General features: G+C 44.1%; 1 protein-coding gene across 6 annotated transcripts in view; it reads right to left on the minus strand.

Moving 5' to 3' along the window:
• The window catches only part of MYOCD (myocardin), a 400168-nt gene that overhangs the window by 260005 nt on the left and 123333 nt on the right, over nt 1–16830 (minus strand). The window contains exon 1 of one of the 6 annotated variants that reach the window (XM_061616453.1): nt 5106–5172. The exons of the other annotated variants lie outside the window; for them this stretch is intronic. The gene's annotated coding sequence lies outside the window, so the exon portion shown is untranslated. Of the gene's footprint in view, nt 1–5105; nt 5173–16830 lie in introns of those variants that run through there. 6 annotated transcript variants of the gene reach the window in all.

Genomic DNA, 16830 nt, shown 5'->3' on the forward strand with positions numbered 1-16830 from the left:
GGTAAAAAAAGTTTTAAAAGGTAGTGCTTCACTTTAAGGACATTTTCGGTTTACGTGCTCGCTCTGGTCCCATTGAGTATGTTAATGCGAGGTATTCCTGTGCCAATATTTCCTGTATCAGCGCAGTAGAAGTTGCAAAGCCTCCCCCAACACTGGACCATTGCTCTGATTGGTTCCCTTTTCCTGGGCTTTCCCTGGACATTCACGCACATGCGCAAAAGTGGAAATACGTGATTGGCTGGGAATGAGGGAAGGAAACGCCCAAGAACCGCAAACAGCTGTAAAGTCTGCGGTATTGCATCCGAGCAGCTGAAGACACAGCGGATGATTCCTGATTTAAAAAAGCAAATCGCATATTTCGCAGTTATGCCAAAGTGGATTTAACTGCGCGAAAATGCGCAAAAGCGCGCGAGGTCATCTGGACGACCGAAAAATAATGAGAACACAAAGCGATCATGTCACACATTATACAGTCATCTGGATGAGCCCTTTATTGCAGCCTCCCAAAGCACCTCTGAAGGAATGCCAAATTCTGACAAGGCAGGCATCTAACAGGTATAGCCTGTTGCCTGCTTTTTTGTTTCCTGCCACCTCTGCTAGAAGCTGAGATTCTCTGGACCAGTAAATGTATTCTTGTTTACTATCCATAGTGTAAATTAAAAGACCCTTCCTACATAGGCTCCGTTCTGCTCCCGGAATGAGTAAGTGCCTAATGTCACACTGTTCTGTAGAGGTTAGTTCCAAAGAACTTTCCAGTCTCCTTTGTGGCATACCTCCAGGGGCGTCACTACCGGGATGTGGAGGGTGTGGACCGCACCCGGGTGACACTCTGAGGGGGGTGACACCCAGAGCCACCCAGCCCCACGCCGTTGCCCCACGCCAACTCCTCCTCAGCGGTGGGCAGGCGAGACCAAAAGCAGGTGCCCGCTCACTGGCGGTGAAGCCGGGACAGGCCTCCCACCGCCAGCCTGGAGCGCGTGGTGAGTGTGTGTGCGTGCGCACGCGTGTGTGTGCACAAGACCAGCCATCCCCGTCCACGCACCTGGGAGGGCGCGTGCCGGAGGTCCGCACCCCCCCCCGCACTCCCGGTAGTGACGCCGCTGCATACCTCTCCTCATAGCAAATGCCTAGAGGCTCTGGGATATGCTCCCTGACTACAGGGCTCATTCTAAATCAGGTAAAGGGTTCTAGTGTTTTATATTTTTGAGATGCCCAATAATGGTCTTCCTCTGGGCAGTTTACAAAAGCATTAAAACAAAATGAAAACCACAAAGTAAAACAAATCAATTAGATAAAGCAGCACTTAAAATCAATCATTATAAATCAGAGAGAGAAAACTAAAAGATCATGTCCTGCCGTCAAGTCAATTCTGACTTATGGTGACCCTGTAAATAGGGTTTTCATGGTAAGTGGTATTCAGAGGTGGTTTACCGTTGCCTTCCTCTGAGGCTGAGAGGCAGTGACTGGCCCAAGGTCACCCAGTGAGCTTTATGGCTGTGTGAGGATTTGAACCCTGATCTCCCAGGTCATAGTCCAACACTCTAACCACTACACCCCACTAACCACCAGTAAATAATAACAAATCTATCAAAATTCAGGAAATTAAGCAGCCATGTTAAAACACCCCCTTTAGGATGCACACCTTAACGTGGTGAGGGGGTTTCAGAGTGTTGAAGAAGCTGAGAGCAATGCCGTCAGGAGTCTAGACCAAGAGGCTACACTCCTAGCAGGGGCACCCAAGGCAGAATGGGCAAAGCTGAGACACCAGACTAAGATGCATCCAAACTCAGAGGAAGGCAATGGTAAACCACCTCTGAATACCTCTTACCACGAAAACCTATGAACAGAGTATCCAAAATGCAACACAAGATAGTGCTGGAAGATGAGACCCCCAGGTCAGAAGGCACTCACCGAGCTACTGGACAAGAACAAAGGACAAGTACGAGTAGAGCTGTGACTAATGACACAGCTGGTTCAAAGCCAAAAGGAAGCTCAGAGGCTGATGCGCACAGATGCGAAAGGAGAGTCCGGAGTTGTACGACGCACACAATAGGAACATGGAATGTGAGAAGCATGAACCAGGGAAAGTTAGAAATTGTCAAGCAAGAAATGGAGCGTATCAACATTACAATACTTGGTGTAAGTGAATTAAAATGGACGGGAATGGGACATCTTCAAGCAGGCAACTACAAAATATTTTATGCAGGAAATGAGAAATCAAGAAGAAACAGGGTTGCTTTAATAGTGAGAAGTGATGTAGCAAAAGCAATTAGGAGCTACAACGCAAGGTCTGAGTGAGTGATATCAATGAGATTAAACGGGAAACCTATTAACATAACCATCATCCAAGTCTATGCTCCAACATCAAACGCAGAAGGAGAAGAATTGGAGAGATTTTAGGCAGAAGTACAGGAGGAAATTGATCACACACCAAAACAAGATATGATGATAATCATGGCAGACTGGAATGCAAAAGTAGGGAACAGAGAAGAACTAGGAATTGTGGGGAAATGGGGCTTAGGTGACAGAAATGAAGCAGGAGAAAGACTTATTGAATTCTGTGAAGCCAATAATTTGTTTCTTGCCAACATATTTTTTGAGCAACCAAAAAGACAACTGTACACGTGGACATCACCAGATGGTCAATATAGGAATCAAATTGATTATAACTGGAAACAGAGATGGAGAAGTTCCATACTTTCTGCAAAAGCAAGACCAGGAGCAGACTGTGGTACAGATCATGAACTGATCGTATCGAAAATCAGAGTAAAGCTAAAGAAGAACAACAAAGCACTCATAATGCCAAAATACAATTTAAATAACATCCCAGAAGAATATAAAGATCAAACAAGGAACAGGTTTGAGGCTTTAAACTTAGTTGACAGAGAACCAGAAGAACTACGGACTGAAGTCAAGGACATTATCAGGGAAGAATGCAAAAAGACAATACCTCTAGTTAAAAAGAGAGAAAGACCTCAATGGATGACTGAAGAAACTTTTAAAATGATTAAAGAGAGAAGGAAAGCAAAAGCAGATAGAAACACGGTCAGAACCCTAAATGCAACTATACAGCGACTAGTACTTAGGGACAAAGAAAACTATTACAATAGTTCTTGTATAGAAATAGAAAAGGACCACAAAATGGGAAGAACAAGAACCTTATTCCAAAAGATTAGAGAAATGAAAGGGAAATTTAAACCAAGAGTAGAGATGTTGAATAATCAACAGGGGAACACACTGACCGACCAAGATGAAATATAGGCATACCCCGCTTAATGTCGCTTCATTTAATGTCGCCTCTCTATAACGTACATGCTCCATATGCCTGTATTTCTCCAGAAATGCAGCACAGCAGCAGAGGCTTTAGAGCGCGGGGGTGGAAATAGACACGATCGCGCCACCACAAATCAGCTGGGAGGCGCGATCGCGATCAGCTGAGAGGCGCGGCAGCGCAGCAGCAGAGGCTTTAGCACAGGGCTTTGAGGTTCCACATGAAGGAGAGGTAAAAAAGTTTTAAAAGGTAGTGCTTCACTTTAAGGACATTTTCAGTTTACGTACTTGCTCTGGTCCCATTGAGTACGTTAATGCGAGGTATTACTGTAAAAGGAAGATGGAAGCAATACACTGAAGAACTCTATAAAAGAGATGACAGGATGACAGATTCATTCACGGAGGAACCGTATGATGAAGAACCAGAAATTTTAGAATGTGAGGTGAAAGCTGCTCTTAAAATTCTTGGAAGAAACAAATCACCAGGAATGAACAGCATACCAATAGAGTTGCTACACGCTACTGAGACGGAATCTGTCCAAATTTTGACAAAAATGTGTCAAGAAATATGGAAAACTAAACAATGGCCCACAGACTGGAAGCATTCAATATATATCCCACTTCCAAAGAAAGGGGATCCCAGAGAATGCAGTAATTACCAAACTATTGCCTTAATATCCCATGCAAGTAAAGTAATGCTCAAGATTCTACAACAAAGGCTCTTACCATATATGAAGCGAGAAATGCCAGACGTCCAAGCTGGATTTAGAAAGGGAAGAGGCACCAGAGATCATATCGCAAACATGCGTTGGATAATGGAACGGAGCAAGAAATTTCAGAAGAAAATCACCCTGTGCTTTATAGATTACAGCAAAGCCTTTGACTGTGTAGATCATGAAAAACTATGAAATGCTTTAAAAGAAATGGGGGTGCCACAGCATCTGATTGTCCTGATGCGCAACCTATACTCTGCACAAGAGGATACTGTAAGGACAGAATATGGAGAAACTGATTGGTTCCCCATCGGAAAGGGTGTGAGACAGGGTTGTATTTTATCACCCTATTTATTTAATATGTACGCAGAACATATCATACGGAAAGCAGGATTGGACCAAGATGAAGGAGGTGTGAACATTGGAGGGAGAAACATCAATAATTTAAGATATGCAGACGATACCATACTACTAGCAGAAACCAGTAATGATTTGAAACGAATGCTGATGAAAGTTAAAGAGGAAAGCACAAAAGCAGGACTACAGCTGAACGTCAAGAAGACTAAAGTAATGACAACAGAAGATTTATGTAACTTTAAAGTTGACAACGAGGACATTGAACTTGTCAAGGATTATCAATACCTCGGCACAGTCATTAACCAAAATGGAGACAATAGTCAAGAAATCAGAAGAAGGCTAGGACTGGGGAGGGCAGCTGTGAGAGAACTAGAAAAGGTCCTCAAATGTAAAGATGTATCACTGAACACCAAAGTCAGGATCATTCAGACCATGGTATTCCCAATCTCTATGTATGGATGTGAAAGTTGGACAGTGAAAAAGGCAGATAAGAGAAAAATAATCTCATTTGAAATGTGGTGCTGGAGGAGAGCTTTGCGCATACCATGGACTGCAAAAAAGACAAATAATTGGGTGTTAGAACAAATTAAACCAGAACTGTCACTAGAAGCTAAAATGATGAAACTGAGGTTATCATACTTTGGACACATCATGAGAAGACCTGATTCACTAGAAAAGACAATAATGCTGGGAAAAACAGCAGGGAGTAGAAAAAGAGGAAAGCCAAACAAGAGATGGATTGATTCCATAAAGGAAGTCACAGACCTGAACTTACAAGATCTGAGCAGGGTGGTTCATGACAGATGCTCTTGGAGGTCGCTGATTCATAGGGTCACCATAAGTCGTAATCTACTTGAAGGCACATAACAACAACAAACAACAACAACATGTTAAAACATCAAAATACAAGGTTAAAATTTCAATACCCATGAGAATAAAAAGGTCTTTGCCTGAGGCTGGAAATAGATTAATGTAGGTGCCAGATGAGCCTCTTTGGGGAGCGCAATCTATAAGTGACAAGCAAATACTGAGAAGGCCTGTTTTCATGTCGCCACCTGCCCTGCCTCAGCTTGCAGGGGGAGGGGAGTACTTGGGCACGTTTCCTACTGAGAATCTGTAAAGCAAGTATGGGGAAGTTTTGTCCCTCTAGATGTTGCTGAACTACAGTTCCTCTCATATTTGGCCATGGGCCATTCTTGCTAGTGCTGATGGGAATTGTAGTTAAGCAACATCTGAAGGGACAAAGCTTCCCCATACCTGCTATATAGGAAAAATACTACTACTATTACTGCTACTACCCACCCTTCACTAGAAGGTCCCAGAACAGGTTGCAGCAGTTTAAAATTCAGTATTAAGAACAATTCAAAGAAATTACAAGCACAGGAATAGGGTGGGTCCTGAGAACATACATCTCAAGTGCCAAAGGCCAGGGTAAAGAGGTACATCTTTAGCATTTGCCAAAAACTGTATAGTGAAGGAGCCAGGCTGTGTGGGGCGGGTATTACACAACTTAGGGGCTGCCAAAGAGAATGCTGGACCAGATGATGGTGATTTTCTTGTTTTCATAGATACATTTTTGCAGTCACTGTTGCCAGGGAACAAAACATTAAGATAGTACATAATTTATAATGTAGCTCTGTCATATGTACCAACTTCTTCATTTCATCTTATCAGGAAATCCATTCCACACAACACAGAAAGTGGACACAGCAGCAGCACATACCCTTTGGAATTCCCTCCCCTTAAATATTTGACAGGTGCCATCTCTGTTAACTTTTCGGCACCTACTGAAGACCTTCCTCTTTCAACAAGCCTTTTAAGCAAAGACCTTATCACAGTTTGAGCCAGTTTTAGAATTGCTTTTTAAGATTTTTTAAAGCTTTTTTTTAAAAGCTGTTTTTAAAGCTGTTTTATTTAAATACATTTTTACCTGTGATGCTCTGACTGACTTCCTTCTGTCGTTACACTGATATGCTTAGGGAAGCTTATCTGCTCCTCCTCCTTCCGCCCTTTCCCCTCTTCTTCAACTGTCCAAGAGAGAGGAGGCACCTTTGTCTCTGCTGTCTCCCTCCTGAGCCATGAGGGCAACTCCCAAGCCTGGGCGTTGTGCCTCCAACTTAGTTAGTTAGTTAGAACTAGGTATGCCTTTCCTATCTACTATGTATTTCTATAAATAAAGTAGCTTTTCTTATTTTACTAAGTCTTAAGTCTCTGTGACTCAATGCGGGTAAAAGCCTGCTTTCTTAGGTAAACGCACACACTGGCACACAGCATCTCAGACCATTGCCAATCTCTGCTAACATTTATACAAATGTACATAACACATCACTCCCTCCCCATTTGGATCGTGGCTTACTCGAGTGGAGGGGAGGGTGGCACAGAGAGAGAGAGAGAAACCAGACGTGGTGGTCATAGTAGCGGTGGTGGTGGGAGCAGCAGAAAGAAAAAGGTGTGTGTGTGTGAGAGAGAGATCTGAAATAAGATATGGTGGGGAGGAATGAGAATCTTTCTCCCTTCTGCTTCCTATACAACTAGCTGGAAAGGAGAGATAGAGGGGGAGGAGGAAGCATCAGTTGGATTACTCAAGTGGAGAGGAGGGTGGCAGTGAGTGAGAGAGAGAGAAACCTGGTGCAGGTAGTGGTTGTGGTGGTGGGAGGTGCACTGACTCTGTAAATGGCAGCTGTGCTGCCTGTGTGTTAAAATCATCACCTCATCGAGTTGTCAATGATAACAATGTCTTCATATTCAACAGGGTTTTTTTTAAAAAAAATCTGGTGTCGGGAAAAGCTGTGGAAGTTCACAGCAAACAAGATCGGTCCACAAAGATGTGAACTACAGCGAAGTCCGGTACCAAATCCGACTTCAGCAAAATTATTCCCCATCCCTTACTGTGAATGAAGGAGGTACTGGAGGTGGAACAGAGGACTCTGTGAGAATTATTGTGATATATACAGGAAAGGGCTGGCAAAATTTTAGTCTAGGAAATATATGGCATGTGATCTTTGGGGAGTCAAGCTGGTATTTATTTTAGTTTCATTCAGATTTGGATTTAGATGCATTCCATTCTATTTCAAACCAAACAAGAAGAAGTGGTCTAGTGTTTAATCACTCTACCATCCCAACTGTTCTTGCCATGCGTACCTGCTAGGCAGAATCTTGAAGTAGGAACTTATATGAAAGACTGAGCTAGATGCAGTGATATTAGTTACCGGACTACATTAATAGTTAATTTTAAATCAATAATGTGGAACTCTCCATTGGGTCATGGTTGGTGTATTTCATTATGGCTCCCAAAATGCAACCTATATAGTTGATGTACTGAAAAAAAGTATTAAACAACTTAGTATATCACTATCTGACAGTGTCTTGTGTATAGTACTCAGTAATTATCCTTTATTTAAAAATTGAGGATACCCAATATTACTGAACACGAAGTCCAAGTAGTTGTAGCTCTTTTCCACATAATAATACTTGGCACTATAAATCTTCAAGCCTGCTGCCAAAGACTATCTTGTTCTGTTAAAGAAACTTAATATATTAATTATTGGCACTTTTGCTTGAGTATTTTTACAATCCAAATGGGTTTTTTCTTCCCCTCATTAAACCCTTCTCTGAGCTTTTTAGAGTTTACAGAGCATGCTGATGAATTGTTCTGAACAGTGGTGGTGGGCTTCTGCTAGTGCTAAGAAAAGCCGCCACCAACTGGGTCTTAATTTGAGCCAAGATAGGCTTAGTTCTGAAATTAATGCCAGGGCTTAGCAGCCCTAGACTATGTGACATAATAAACAAGAAAATGCATTTGAGTCTCGGCAGAATTCCATTCTTTTTGCACTGATTAACCCAATCAGCCCCTGGAGTTACATGAAGCAGTTTTAAGGACATCAGTGTGCCACAACTGGAGGTTCATGATGGGAGACAGAAAGCTTCTGAATAGGCTGTGGAGGCTAATGGATGATTGGAAGTTGAGAGGGGGGGAAAGATAGTCAGGAGCCTGTGACAGCAAATCCCTTTCACACATGCAGAGTCCCTCCTTTCACCAACATGTTCTAAGCAGTAGTGTAGTGGCAAATTGAGAAGTGCAGGGTCCCTTCATGATAGTCACAGCAACGCCCCTTCTTCTTTGCTGCTGGGTTGAGAATGAGATACTTGTTAATGCCTTCTCCCACAACAACAGATGTTCCTAGGAGCCAATAAGCATGAAAGAGGAGTGTTAGCTACTGAAAAGAGTCTTCTCAGTGGCTGACTCACCTCCTTTCATTCTGATTGGCTCCAATCAGCAGGAAAGGACAAGGAAGCATGTTAGAAAACTCTTCTCAGTGGCTAACACACTCCGCTTTCATGCAGATTGGCTCATAAGATGCTGGGGACATAGGGACCCTGCTGGGATCCTGCTCCCAAAAAAGTAAGGGGTCTAAGACCTGCTCAGACCCCGGACGACTACACCACTGATTCTAGGTTTTGGCATCATCATATATCTATAGATGAGAGGACTTACAATAGGTTTCTTGCCCAGGATCTGGCCTTGGGGATATGTTACACACAGCTGTCAATGCCATGTCACACAAACTCTCCAATTAGTTTTTAGCAATTGTGTAACATACTGGTAAAAATACTGAATAGAATCTTTGCCCTCACCAATGGCCAACATCACAAGGAAACGGAATTTGTGGAGTTGTAATGAGAATGACAGTTAAGTTATTGGGGAGGAAAGACTATTGGAGAAGAGGAAGAAGAAGTAAAAGCTGAAAAAAGGAAGCAGCAGCAACTTGGAAAACAAGAACAGTTCAGTGGATCAGTGGACTGCTGACAATCTCTAATATCTATACAAATTTACATAACAGCTGGATGGTGGAATCTTTCTACTAGAGCAAGAAAATCTGACTTGGAGAAGTCTCAGGAAATTACTTATGACTTGTACAAGTAGAAAGAAAACTGGTGGAGCAGGGGTTGCCAACCCAGCACCCAGAGACACCATTGTGCCCACTACTACCTCCTATGGCACTTGCAAAAGAGTAAATAACCCCTCAAAAATTCACAGTGCATGAGACTGTTTGCTCTTCCTGCTCAGTTCCTGTTTGCATTGGCTCAGCCTCTCTCAAATTGAATATCCCCCCTTAAACATGCCCACATTTCATGGGATGCCAGTATTGGACACCCTCCCTCCCTTTCATTCTGAAGGGAAGAGAGGTGCAAAGAGCTTCTCTTTCTAAGCATGCACAAGTGGCTGACGTAGGTGCCTTTTTTTTCCCCACTGATGGAAGGCATGCCCATACCATTTTGTGTTCCTGACTTTCTTCCTACTCTTTCTTATGTGATAGCCATTTTGATTTACCCCATTTTGTGTTATGCCACAACCCCACAGCAACAATTGTGCCTGGCTCCCATGGCATTTCCCCAACATTCCAAATGTGCTCACTGGCCCAAAAAGGATGACAACCCCCATGGTAGAGAGAAAATTGTAAATAACTGTTTCCCCCATACGCTCCTTTCTGTGGTAAACTTGCACTCTGGTTGTGGCACATTATGATCTGGATCACATATCAGTTGATTGGCTGGGGTGTGTGGACTGGACGTATGTTCATTCCTAGCTGGTCTTTTCACCCGTTTCAGCTGTAGGAGTCCATGTTACGAAACCACAATTGCTGTTTGGATGCTCTACAGCCTGATTCATTCAACAATTGCCCCAACATCTGCTTTTCCACTTTTCTCCTGGAACTGATTGCAAACATTGTAGAAGGTTAAGATCTGCTTCTTAATTACAAGCACATGGAAGGCAGGCTGCGCCTGAGAGGATGGTGGTGAGAGCTGTCTCAGGAAATGCAAGCAAGCTGTGACGCGTGTACATGTCACATTCACTTTCCTGATGTATTGCTGATTGGGGCTCTTGATCCAAAACAAACACTACCTAGTATACAGAATTTGAAGCCTGCTTCCTCTGTTTGCAAGTGTTATGGCCTGGAAAGAGGTTTCATAGTGCAAACAGCAGCGCTACTCTGAATGGTGGCAGAAGCAGCAACAGCAGTAAGGAAAGCAGATTGTTTCTAGTCCCTCCTTATTCACTTACAGGCTTTCAAGAGCCCTTGGGCAAGATGCTGTCAGAGAGCCTCCTTCCTTGACAGGGCCTACTACCTCCTCTTCCTCCTTGCTGCTGTTACTGCTGCCCATTCATTTGTCTCTCCCCCTGGGCCCTGTCAGCACTATCTGAGAGAGAGAAAATGGTGAGGCATATGGAGTTTCTGCTCCTTCTTGCTCCTCTCGCTGCTTGCTCACTCAGAGGGCAGGTGAACAGGCAGCAGCAGCAAGGAGGAGAAGGAGCAGGGCCAAGAGGTTCCAGGCACCGACTGTGGGTGCTCCCTGGGGTGTGGGCCTTGGCAGGGACCCAATGAACCCAACTCCTGATGCTGTCTCAGAGCTTGGAAAAATTACTTTTTTGAACTACAACGCCCATCAGCCCAATCCAGTGGCCATGCTGGCTGGGGCTGATGGGAGTTGTAGTTCAAAAAAGTAACTTTTCCAAGCTCTTTGTGCTTCTGAACCATCCATGCAGCTTGTGGGAAGTGACTATCAACAGGATAGTTAGGAACACAGGGAGCTGCCTTATACGGAGTCAGATGGTTGGTCCACCTAGCTCAGTACTGTCTACAATGACTGGCAGCAGCTCTCCAGGATTTCAGGCAGGGAAACGTTCCTAGCATTACCTGGAGATGTCAGGGATTGAACCCGGGACCTTCTGCATGCCAAGGCAGATGCTCTACCCACCAAGCTACAGCCCTTGCCCTGAAAGAAAATACTGCCCATTTCTATCCTAGCTATGAATGAACAGAGAAAAGTAATACTGTGACATTTTCCTCCAGGTGAAATTGGCTAAAGTGACCCTGTCCCCCCACCCCTCCCTATACACATCATGCCCTGTAGCAAGACTAGTTTGCTTTGATAATTTGAAGAAAGATTTTTTTCTTCTTTGCAAGCACCTTGGTGTATAGAGCTCATACAGCTCCTTGGTACACTCCAGAGCTGAGAGCGATGAAACAAGATAGGAGGCGGCTTGAGCGGAAATGGAGGCGAACTCCCGACGGATGCAATTATGCGCTGGTTAGTGCTTTTACCAAGCTGTATGTAGGAGCGGTGAGGGCGGCAAAACAACAACATTTTGCTGCCACCATTAAGTCATCTATTTGCCGCCCAGCGGAGCTTTTCAGAGTGGTCTGAGGGCTACTCCATCTAGACCTTCAGGACACGGTAGAATCATTGGTGGCCCGCTGTAATGAGTTTGCTGAGCACTTCCAGCATAAGATCTTATGCATCCTCCGGGACTTAGACTCCCAATTTATAGCAGCTGATCCTCATGAGGTGTCTGGAGCACAGTCCTGTCATGTTTTATTGGATGAGTTTCAGTTGGTTCAGCTCGAGGACGTGGACAAGGTGCTTGGACAGGTACGTGCAACCACTTCGGTACTGGATCCGTGCCCCTCTTGGCTAATAAAAACTAGCAGGGATGGAACAGTTGACTGGGCCAAGGAAGTGATAAACGCCTCTTTACGAGAGGGAGTGGTCCCTGGCCGTCTGAAAGAGGCGGTGGTGAGACCACTTCTGAAAAAACCTTCCTTGGACCCAGAAAATTTCAACAGCTACAGACCAGTAGCAAATGTTCCATTCCTAGGCAAGGTCTTGGAACGAGTGGTTGCTGGCCAGCTCCAGGCGCTATTGGATGAAACTGATTATCTAGATCCATTTCAATCGGGTTTTAGGCCTGGTTTTGGCACTGAAACAGCCTTGGTCGCCCTGTATGATGACCTTTGTCGGGAGAGGGACAGGGGGAGTGTAACTCTGTTGATTCTCCTTGATCTCTCAGCGGCTTTTGATACCATCGACCATGGTATCCTTCTGGGGAGGCTCGCAGAGTTGGGTGTTGGAGGCACTGCTTGGCAGTGGTTCCGCTCCTACTTGGCTGTCCGTCTCCAGAAGGTAGTGCTTGGGGAACATTGCTCGACACCGTGGGCTCTCCAATGTGGAGTTCCGCAGGGGTCGGTCTTGTTTCCCATGCTTTTTAACATCTACATGAAGCCGTTGGGTGCGGTCATCAGGAGTTTTGGAGTGCATTGTCATCAGTATGCTGATGACATGCAGCTCTACTTCTCCTTTTCATCTTCTTCAGGTGAGGCTATCGATGTGCTGAACTGTTGCCTGGCCGCGACAATGGACTGGATGAGAGCTAACAAACTGAGGCTCAATCCTGACAAGACTGAGATGCTGTTGGTGGATGGTTTCTCTGATCGGATGGTGGATTCATACCCTATCCTGGATGGGGTTACACTCCCCCTAAAGGAGCGGGTTCGTAGCTTGGGAGTCGTTCTGGACTCTTCCCTTTCACTTGAGGCTCAAGTAGCCTCGGTGGCACAGAATGCGTTCTACCAACTTCGGTTGGTAGCCCAGTTACGTCCCTATCTGAGTAAGGAGGACCTTACATCAGTAGTACATGCTCTGGTAACCTCGCGTTTGGATTACTGCAATGCGCTCTACGTAGGGCTGCCTTTGAAGACAGTTCGGAAGCTACAGCTAGTGCAAAATGCGGCTGCCAGATTGCTAACAAGGACCAAGCGGTCCGAGCACATAACACCTGTTCTGGCTCGCTTGCACTGGCTACCAATATGCTTCCAGGCCAGATTCAAAGTGTTGGTATTAACCTATAAAGCCTTATACGGCACGGGACCACGATACCTGTTGGAACGCCTCTCCCGATACGAACCGGCCCGTACACTACGTTCTGCTACGAAGGCCCTCCTCCGGGTTCCGACTCATAAAGAGGCCCGGAGGGTGGTGACAAGATCTAGGGCCTTCTCAGTGGTGGCCCCCGAAGTGTGGAACAGTCTCCCCGAGGAGGTGTGCCTGGCGCCGACACTGATATCCTTTCGGCGCCAGGTTAAAACCTTCCTCTTTTCCAAAGCATTTTAATTTAAATTAACCTGATTTTCATATTTGTTGTATTGATTTTAGATTGTTCTTATTTTATATGTTCTTATTGTATTATAGTGTGTATTTTATTGTATTCTTTGTGTTCACCGCCCAGAGAGCTATTGCTAGTCGGGTGGTATATAAATCTAATAAATAATAATAATAATATTCCCAGTTGTAATAGACTGTGGTCTGGATTATTAGGCGAGTCATGGAATGACTTCCGGCAGTCACCCGACTTGTAGACCTGGAGATCTTTTTCATATGACTATGTGATCTGGTAACTAGAGTTTGCTCATATTGGTAGGAACACCTTGTAGCTAAGCCATAGACAGTATCCACAATCAAAGATTGCAGTTCTCCCCTGCCCCCGAAACATTCCACCTCAGCCTGCTTTGGGGTGAATTGGGAGGTAGGTTCCTTGACAAGTTTGATGCCAGTGTTGTAGGAAGCTACCAGAGCTGATGGTTTTGGAAATATACGAATGGTGTGAATCTCTAGGAAGTCCTTGTCCCCCACCATAATTTCAGTGGTACAGTGAGAAGGGGCCAGAGTTCACATTGCAGGAGAGAGAGAGAGAGAGAGAGAGAGAGAGAGAGAGTCCACTGCCTTATTACCCAATACCATCCTTCACTTTCCTCCTCAGGGGGTCTCTGTTTTCCTATACAGCCTCCCACAGACGCTGCCATTCTTGTTTCCATTATGGCTAGAAGGCTAGTATGTCAGACATGATGGCCTTCTATGCTCTTGTTGCAAAGTGTCTTGTTGCAGACACTAAACATCACCTCTCAGCACTACCTTGCTTACGCTTGGCTCTGGAGCAAAGTCTGTATCTGAGAGGCCGACATCCTCTGAGAATGTTTCCAAGCACTCATTTCTTGCTCCAGTCTAAATTACCCTGTAGTTAGACACTGATCTGGCTCAGATAAAATAATTGTAAGATTGCTTTGAAGCTCTTGTTCCCAGTGAACATTTTGATCCTTGCTGGCTGCCTCATGCTTGGTGATTTGGGATGGTGTCTGGAAATGAAGCAAAACACTTATGAATTCCAATGCTGGTGGATTTTCAGTTTATTTACAAGGATCTGAAATCCTCGGGCCTGGGCAGTTCACTGAGATGAGACACTGACACTCTTTTTCTATTACTCAGTGCCTACTTCTGAGACAAAGGATGTGTACGGCAAAGCCCAAGCTACTATCCTATTTTCACAGAGAGAGCCAGCATGGTGGAGTGGTGAGATTGTTGAGTTCAGATGTGGGAATCCCAGGCTCAAATCCATGATTAACTATGAAGTTTACTGGGTGACCTTAAGGCAGTAGCTGGTTGATAGGGTTGCAGATGATAAAATGGGAGAATCTTATGCTTGCACCCTTAGCTCCTTGAAGTCAGAGTGGAACATACAAATGTGATACATAAAATATAATTCAATACGCAGAAAGGTGTTCATAAGCATTTGCTATCTTTTATTCATTGGTATGTATAATTTCAGTGGTAAGTCCACTGTGGAAGTCTGCTACACCACTGTCTTGGTACGTGTACAATAACTTCCTTTCATTAAGCTAAGAGTAATCCAGCTTTTGGGTTTGCTTCAGAAGCCAAACTTCACAGCAATGATCTACACTGTCATCTTCTCAAAAAAAGATTATGCATGGCACTGATGGGGTGGCCCTTGTGTTAATCGTGAATATTTTAAAACGTATATATATATATATATATATATATATATATATATATATATATATATAATTAAGTGCCAAAGACATTTTTGATCAGATAAATATGCAAAGCACTTCAGAAGAAGAAGAAAAAAGTGGACAATTATTTTAAATAATGGGAAAGCACTCGCTTAATACAGGAATTTTCTTGTGACCTGTCATGATCAATAAAAAATAAATGTGGGTCAGCTGCATTGAAAAACTTATGAAACTCCAAAGCCAACTGTGATATCCATCCAGACTAATTGCTGCTCTGGGCTCCTGCTGGGAGGAAGGGCGGGATATAAATCAAATAATAAATAATTTTTAAAAAATGAATGAATGAATGAATGAATAGAAACAGCAAAATAGTACACATCTCCCCACTCCCAATAATCAGTATCACATTAGGTGATAAGTAAGAGTGTGGGGGGGGATGAATTCTCAATTTTGGGGGCACGAGGTATGGAGTAAAAATAGAATGATAAAGCTCCAGAATCATTAAGCTCACAAACATTAATACTCTTGTTGCTAGTTTTGTATAAAATGTAAAAACAGCAACCCCATGAAAACACCAGCCAGCTACAACCGTCTTATTTTAGCAACAAATCTTCCAATGTTCCTACTGGGCACCAAGTTTTGCTAGAAATAAAAACTTAGCATACGAAGTGTAAGAGGATTTTTTTTTCTTTTTTGGTGGCTTATAGAATAATCCACCACATTTGGACAAGGAGTAGTTTCTGCCAATAGCACCATATGGGGAACCATTTTCAGCCTGAGGGTCACATTCCCTTTCTAAGCAACCTTACAGGGACCCCATACAAGTGATGAGTAGGGGGCCAGAGGCAAAAGGAGGCAGAGCAATAAATGTGAATTTTACCTTTATACTATAGGTTAGTGTTTTCATACTTGCACATCTCTCTCTGTCTTTATCAGAAAAGGAAAGTGGCAAAGCAGGGCCAATGAGGGGTGTGGCCCAAGGAGAAAGTGTGGCCTGGGGAGAGTGCTGAGGTCAGAGAGTCGAGAGGCACAGAGAATCGGAGCCTGAGATTCGTCATCCCTGAAGTAATTGCTCCTTTTCTCCTACAGTTACAATGTTGTGCTGTAAAAAATGGAGAACTTCCATTGCTAGTTTTACACTACTTATCTTTAGCTGATGCACACTGTTGTATAACTCTCTGGAGGGGGGGGGGGAGCTTCCATTTTCTCCCCAGAGTTGTTTGCTCCTGTTCTTGGACAAGGGCCACATTGGCCAAATAATGTATGTATTCCTAGTGAGCCAACAAGGGTTATCTTTGACGAGGACTCACACTCTACACCTTGCTGTGCCTCAAAGAAGTGCACAATGAGTGTTAACATGGCTTACGCTGCATTTGTATTTAGGGGGCTAGAAATATGGGAAGCTGCCTTATACCAAGTCAGACCACTGGTCCATCTAGCTCACTGTTGCCGACACTCCCTGTCAGTGTCTCTCCAGGGTTTCAGGCAGGAATCTTTCGTTGCCCTACTTACCTGGGATCTCCTGCAAGCAAATCATGTGTTCCACTGCTGAGCTACCCCACTTCCCCGAACACATTTAGTATGCATTTTCTTTTTGTGAATATGCCTGCCCATACTGGTTTATGTGTTGTGTCCTCAGGATGTCTGGGCACAGGTTGTATGCCCATCACCTTCAGAGATCAAGTTTATTATTGTTGTTTTTAATGCCTCGTAATGATTTCACTCTTGCAGTATTGGAAAAATGCCAAAGAGCTACAAAATCAGGTCAGCAAATACTTCTCAATTATTAATGCTTTCACCAGGTTAATGATGTCATTGAATTTTGTATCAGGGCAAGACTATTT

Source organism: Rhineura floridana, chromosome 3 (genome assembly GCF_030035675.1).
Source record: "Rhineura floridana isolate rRhiFlo1 chromosome 3, rRhiFlo1.hap2, whole genome shotgun sequence".
NCBI classification, from domain to species: Eukaryota; Metazoa; Chordata; class Lepidosauria; order Squamata; family Rhineuridae; genus Rhineura; species Rhineura floridana.